General features: G+C 44.1%; 1 protein-coding gene across 1 annotated transcript in view; it reads left to right on the top strand.

The window, feature by feature from the left end:
* Positions 1-7890, top strand: part of rps6ka3b (ribosomal protein S6 kinase, polypeptide 3b) — an 83530-nt gene that overhangs the window by 32350 nt on the left and 43290 nt on the right. The gene's annotated exons all lie outside the window — the stretch shown is intronic.

Genomic DNA, 7890 nt, shown 5'->3' with positions numbered 1-7890 from the left:
CTACTGACTGGGATCCACCCATCCCACTCTCACCCCTCCACATCCATATCTCTCTCACCCTCTCTCCTCTGTGTGTGTGTGTGTGTGTGTGTGTGTGTGTGTGTGTGTGTGTGTGTGTGTGTGTGTGTGTGTGTGTGTGTGTGTGTGTGTGTGTGTGTGTGTGTGTGTGTGTTAAGGCTGGGTGATATTAGGAAAACCTTCGATATTGGCTTATTTCCATTTTCCAACATTGGTTTTATTGAAATAACCATGTGAAAAAGTTGTCTTTAGCACAATTCTCTGCACAATCAAGCCTATCGAATCACAAGAGCACATCAGAGCATCACAACATTATTCATAGGAATACAAACTAATCTAAAGCAAACACCCATCCATTCATCCATCCATCCATCCATCCATGCCTTATTTGGAAGCAACAGAAGTGAGTCTGAGCGAGAGAGAGAGAGAGAGAGAGATCAGAGATTGAAGAGCTGTCCTGCTCTTGAATAAATGATGAGATGGTCCCACTCTCCTCCTCATCCATACATACTTAATGTCTCTCCAGCTTTCATCTCTCTCTCTCTCTCTCTCTCTCTCTCTCTCTCCAGGGCCATGCAAGAGAGCACTGAGGGGACAGGACCCCTGAGCCTCACAAAGCAGATTTTTGGGATGGTCTTTTTGTGGGGGTCCCTCGTGTCATTTCACACCATTACTGTAGTACGGTGAACTTACCATGCTCGGAGACTGTCTCGAATAAAGTTGTTTGCAGCTGCAAGGTCAACAAGGTGGTAGCGATTCCATTTGATTTGATTCTACGATGCATCACGATGCATCACACTAATCTATATTGCTGCACAACATGGCAAACTTTTCATCAGTCAACACAAGCAGTCAGATATACTGAACAATATGCTGTGAGCTTGTAGATCTGTTGTTTTTGAATAGCCAACGTGTAAATGGATAAAGTGTTTAATGACTGTGATGCAACATCAAGTAAAAAAATCACACTCGTGTGAACTGAGCGGTGGTGTGTGTGTGTGTGTGTGTGTGTGTGTGTGTGTGTGTGTGTGTGTGTGTGTGTGTGTGTGTGTGTGTGTGTGTGTGTGTGTGTGTGTGTGTGTGTGTGTGTGTGTGTGTGTGTGTGTGTGTGTGTGTGTGCAACAGCGCCCCTCCCTTAACATGTGTGGTCAGAAAAGGTTACTGCAGGCTACAGACAGACAGACAGACAGACACGGAGACAGACAGACAGACAGACCCACACACACGGCCACGTATAGGAGCGTTGTGACCACCGCTCAAAAATCGTTACTTGACAATCAAACGTGTGTCCATGGGGAACACACACTGGACGCGGAGGCGGCGCGGAGGCGGCGCGGAAGCGACGCGTCGAAACATACGGCCCCATTATTCTCAATGAACTAACCCACACCGGCGGCATCAGACGCGCGCAGCCGCGGGTCTGCCGCCTCGCCTGCCGCGCCGATACGCCACTGTTCTATTTTTCCAGCGTTGCCGCACGGTGAACATGTTCTCCCATGGTTCTCCCCACCGGGGGAAATGGATGTGCTGTGTGGCGGTGACGCTGCGCAGCCGCACGCGTCCAGTGTGTGCTCCCCTTAAATAGTCTTAATAGTATAGCACATGTATGTATAGTATAGTTTTAATTATCCTTTTGCTAATGTAGGGTTGTTGCTGTTGGAATTTGGAATAGTATAGTACTTGTATGTATGTGTTCTAGGTGTCTTCTCTTGATGTAAGGTTGTTGTTGTTGTTGTTGGTATGTGTTTTGTTTTGTGTTTCATGTGGGGACTTGCGGATGGAATTTCGCATTCTTGCGAAGTCCGGTATATTTACATTGCTTTATGTAGTGTTCATCAATATACACTGTCCCGTCCAAATAAATAAATAAAGTAAAGTAAAGTACATTAACTAAGGAGCCCTGGGGGTCCCCGGACCATACTTTGAGAACCACTGGCCTATTCATGGGTTGCATGTGTAGTCCTACACCGGCCATGTTGAGGACCAACACAGGTGTTCTGATTGGTTTAGAACATTAATTCTATGCCAATCAGACTCATTGAAACACCTGTGTTGGTCCTCAACATGGAAGTATAGGACTACAAATGCAACCCACACATGAATTATTGCATTGCATGTGTGTCTCTCCCTCCTCCCTGTCACTCTGTCTTTCCTTCTGTCTTTCTGTCATCCTTCTCTCTCTCTCTCTCTCTCTCTCTCTCTCTCTCTCTCTCTCTCTCTCTCTCTCTCTCTCTCTCTCTCTCTCTCTCCCTCTCTCTCTCTCTCTGTTCTGTGTCTCTCTATCACTGTTATCATCTTCATCCTGGCTTCATGTATTATAGAGGCTGCTATCTGTCACACAGTCCTCTGCTGGGACTCAGCCTCAAGATGAAGTCATCGCTAGAAAGCCGCGTTGGCCCAATTATATGTGTGTGTGTGTGTGTGTGTGTGTGTGTGTGTGTGTGTGTGTGTGTGTGTGTGTGTGTGTGTGTGTGTGTGTGTGTGTGTGTGTGTGTGTGTGTGTGTGTGTGTGTGTGTGTGTGTGTGTGTGTGTGAGCGTGCGTGTGTGCATGTGTGCGTGTGTGCGTGTGTGTGTGTGTGTGTCCATCGACTCAGGAAGAACGTATCGGGTCGCGGATTGCGATTAATGACATGCAAAGCGTCTTTTTTGTGCCCCTGACTCATTTTAAAAGAACATTATGGCACTCAGCAAGCGCTCACAACACTTAATATGATCGAACTCCTCACACGCCTGTGCCTGTGGGACGTTTAGCTCAGACAGTTAGTGTGTGTGTGTGTGTGTGTGTGTGTGTGTGTGCGTGCGTGTGCGTGTGTGTGCGTTCATGCGTGCGTGCGTGCGTGTGTGCTGTGCACGTGCACAAGCGTGTTATAGAGACGTTAGCAGCTTGCACCATACTACTCAATGTCCTGTGTTCTAGGCAGTCACTCTATTTGGAGGAGGATATGCTTCCTGTATGCATGTGAGACATATCACCCTTCTAGTCCATGGGCCATACAAGATGTCGGTATCCGAAAGGTGGCAAAGGTTACCATGCATTTTTGAAAAGCTCTATATATGTATACTATATTTTTGTATGATAACCCTTTCTGAGACACAGCTAAATTGTTGTTATCAGCCGCTAGAGTAAAAAAAAAACAATCATCTGCTTTAAGTAGCATTATGAGGGGTCGAACTAGGGGTTTTTCATGATTCTGAATCCATTGCAAGCATCTGTTTTGCACGAAAAACCTTCTTTGCTTCACCAGCTGTTTGTTGGGCGCAGACTAGTAATGGGACAATATGAAAATGTCATATCACGATTTTTGTGACGAAATAAATCGCGATTTACGATATTGTGAACATTTGCCCAAAAATAGCCGATCTACAAGCTCACAACGCGTCGCAACTCGCAACGCGATGCGTTGTGAGCTTGTAGATCGGCTATTTTTTTGGCAAAGACATTTAATAGAGTGAAAAAAAGACTATCAAGTACTTATAAGTACCTTTTACCAATGATAGAGGGTTTAAGTGGTACCCGATATGCAGAACAGTCACATTCAGGGGACCTCCCTACTTTGTGGGGACAAAAAAGTAGGTCCCCACAAGGTTTAGGGGTTAGGTTTAGGGTTAGGGTAAGGCCACAGAAAATGAATGGAAGTCTATGTAATTTCCCCAAATGTCCCCAAAAGGGTACAAATACAAAACTCTGTGAGTGTGCTTGCGTGTGTGTCTCAGTGAATTAGTGCATGCACGTCTGCAGGTTATCTGATCCTCCTGTCAGACGAGTCTGTCGGAAATGCACTTTACTTCTGTTAACCTGACAAATCCTGTGTGTGTGTGTGTGTGTGTGTGTGTGTGTGTGTGTGTGTGTGTGTGTGTGTGTGTGTGTGTGTGTGTGTGTGTGTGTGTGTGTGTGTGTGTGTGTGTGTGTGTGTGTGTGTGTGTGTGTGTGTGTGTGTGTGTGTGCGTGCGCTGCCAGCCAGGCTCACAGTTAATTTGGTTGCATAATTGGGGTTTAGGGCCACAGATTGCCTGGAACTCGCTCTCCTAATCCTCCCTGGTCAATGCCACGGACATGGAAAGATTTGCACCGCACATATACACACACACACACACACACACACACACACACCCACAAGCATGCACGCACACACACACACTCTGGGATAGACCCCAGTGCGGCTCTAGATAAGAATAGATATCATTAGTTTAAGGCCTGCTGGGATCCACAGCTTATCTTTATTTGGTGCCAGTTTACGGCTACTATGGAAATATAAGTGGAGACGTTGTTTAATCAGTGAAACAGGTGTTGAGGGCACTTCATTCTCACATGCATGTTATTTTTTTTTTTTAAACATTTTGTAGGACTGTTCTTTAAATTAAATCAAGTTGGATTAGCAAACTTATTTATCAAATGTTTTTCAGTTTTGTTAAATCCGAAATCCGAAACTATATTTAAATGGGGTTGTAGGCAAAATAAGCTTAAGCTTCAGCCACACCTTTTAGGACCATTTCTAAATGCTTTACTGATATGTACTGTACTGTATACTACACTGTTTGTCTAAAAAGGACCAAAATAAACTCAACAAAAAAAACAAAGAGAACACTATGGTCATCAAACAGTGTGGTCAAGAGAGACCAGAGGATGAGATAAGACCGTTTCAAGATAAATTAAAGTGCAGAAAACGTCAGCAAGTTCAGCCTATCTGGCTTTAGTAGTGCTCTAGAGGTGTGAGAAGATGCCCATAGATTCATTAAGGTTGATTTATACCTGCACACCTTTGAACTACAACGCATCAATCAGACTTTAGTGAGCTAGACAGCTTTTTACTGTTGCTCATGCGATTGAGAATAGTCATGATTATCCAGATAATGACAATTTGTCTCGGTAAAACCATCTTTGTGTAATAATATGACAATTAAAGATAAAATCAACAAGAAGACACACTACTGAATTGTCTTTTTGGCTGTTGTGGCTTTTTGTTGTGGAAAACACCAGCTGTTTGTTGGGCGCAGACTAGGAATGGGACAATATGAAAATGTCATATCACGATTTTTGCGACGAAATAAATCGCGATTTACGATATTGTGAACATTTGCCCAAAAATAGCCGATCTACAAGCTCACAACGCGTCGCAACTCGCAACGCGATGCGTTGTGAGCTTGTAGATCGGCTATTTTGTTGGCAAAGACATTTGATAGAGTGGAAAAAAGACTATCAAGTACTTATAAGTACCTTTTACCAATGATAGAGGGTTTAAGTGGTACCCGATATGCAGCTCTGCAAATAAAAGGTGAATTGATCCCATGCATGACAGAGGACGATATCGCGATAAATTAAATCTCCACGATACGATTATTCTAAGTGTTTTTTTATCACGATAAATGATAATATCGCTTAACGTCCCATCCCTAGCACAGACAAACAGACACACAGACAGACAGACACACAGACAGACAGACAGACAGACAGACAGACAAGGACATCATGTTCTCTGTCTCAAAGGTTCTGCGTTGTGCGTTGTCTGTTTACAGGGGTCAAACTAAACCATGACTGGGGCGCCCGCTGGCCTAGTGGTCAAGGCGCATACCACATACTAGGCTATGATGCCTGCTGGCGTCACCGGTTCGATTCCCGATCCGGACGACCTTTGCCACATGTCATTCCCCATCTCCCTCCCCATTTCCTGTCAGTCTACTGTGCTATCAAATAAATAAAGCCCAAAAACAAATCTAAACCATGACCTTTCACTTACAGGACTCTCTCTCACTCTCAGGCTGCTCTATACCATAGATATTGTTTTGGGGACCGGGGGACGGGGGGAGACGGGGGTCCAGATGATTAACTTTATGTGCAACATTGTTGTTTTCTCTCTCGACAGTAAACAAGCCAACATACAGTATAAGTCTATACAGGGTACTGTATCTGTGCAGGATGACATTTTCCCTGTGTGAAAAGTCATCAACAAACTATACCATACCAATTGTCAAATATTACCTTAGAAAGAGGCAACAATGGTGTAAATAGCCGATCTACAAGCTCACAATCAATCAATCGATCAATCAATCATCAATCAATCAATCAATCAATCAATCAATCAATCTTTATTTATATTGCACATTTCATACAGCAAGTGCAGCCCAATGCGCTTCAACGATCAAAATACATTTAAAAGCAATAAGGAAAAGAAAAATCAATTTCAACACTAAAAAAATAAAACATATATATAAAAGAGATAAAAATATGGGAGCAAATAAGAAGTAAAGTAAAACGTATGTAAAAGAAATGCTTAAAAGGTGAGTCTTAAGATTTTGTTTAAAACTTTCAATGGAGTCTGTGAGCCACTAACCTCGCCCACCAGGCTTTCAGAGAGAAAGCCTGGTGTTTGTTCACAACAGCCCGTTTGGTTTCCGCCCAACGCGGAAACCACTAGAAGAAGCGGCGTCGTCCTGATTTGGTTCCCTCCGTTTGTTTCCCCAATCCCTTTTAAAATGCTCGAGTAGCCTAGTGTAGTCTTTCCAGTCGCTACGAGTTGGACTAAAAAAAGATGCATATACCAAACACATTTTTCAAAAGCAATCAAGGAGTTTATTAGGTAGGCCTTAAAAGTATGTCCTTGAGTGCAGGGGAATTATTTTGGGTTAAAACTGTTTCCGGTTGATAGTTCCGGCCAAACTGTAGTCCTTTGAGTACTACAACATGACGTTTTGAGGTTTCCGCTCCAGACCGGTTACAAGTCCAAAAAGTGAAGCGATCCCAGACTAGTGAGCCACAGGCTGTTCCACAGTGAGGACCATAAAAACTGAAGGCTGCTTCCCCGTGTCTCACAGTTTCTGGCTTAGGTACTTCTAAGAGACCGGTGCCAGAGGATGTACTAGGCACATACACAGAGCATTTCAGATAAATATACAGGTGCATTTCCATTTAGTGCTTTGTGAACCAATAAAAGAACCTTAAAATCAATTCTAAAACTAACGGGCAACCAATGGAGTGATTTTAAAATGGGTGTGATGTGTACAATGCCTCACACAATATGAAGATCGTCCATTTACACCATATTTATCTGTGAAACTGAGTCAAACTAAATGTAATGCCTCAACTCCTACAATTTCCAAGTGCTTGTCAAAGTGGGGGGTTCCCAGTTCAAATGAGATTATGTTTGAGACCCACCTCTCTTTACCACCAGCATAATCATGTCTCTTGTTGTCTCCTTTTTGGGTGGTGCTAACCTCTCCTGTATCTGGCTTTTTGTGTATGTCCGTATGTCCGCCAAGCTGTGCGGGACGTTTTGAGCATGTATATAAAGGCACCGCTCACTTCACACTGGGTGTGATTATTATTATTATTTTATTTTTTCAAAGACGATAAAGACTTAGCTGGAGCATTGGTGCGTCGGGCATCGGTGCTGGGATGTCTTGCTGGGACAGCGGACCCTCATTTATCAACCTAATGTAGGAACCAGCGCAGATCCCACTGTACCAATCATCATCCAGTAATCATGTCATGGTGACATTTTGGTCGCACTTAAGATTTATGATAAATGCGAGTCAGTCAGAAGGACCTGCCACCCAGGACAGCCTGTTCTCCTCCGGCAGAGATATGCTCACTGAACACACGTGCACGCATGCACGCGCGCGCACACACACACACACACACACACACACACACACACACACACACACACACACACACACACACACACACACACACACACACACACACATACACACAGAGGGGAGGTGATAGTCCCTTCACAACAGGTGGAGGTAATCCCCGCTATGGTACATATCCTGTCTGCATTCATATTGTGCCCAGTGTGTGTGTGTGCGTGTGCGTGCGTGTGTGTGTGCGTGTGTTCAGTGAGCATATCTCTGCCGGAGGAGAACAGGCT

This window comes from Nannobrachium achirus (genome assembly GCF_963921795.1).
Source record: "Nannobrachium achirus genome assembly, chromosome: 21".
NCBI lineage: Eukaryota > Metazoa > Chordata > Actinopteri > Myctophiformes > Myctophidae > Nannobrachium > Nannobrachium achirus.
The sequence above is the reverse complement of the archived record's forward strand: the minus strand, read 5'-3'. Positions and strand labels throughout refer to the sequence as shown.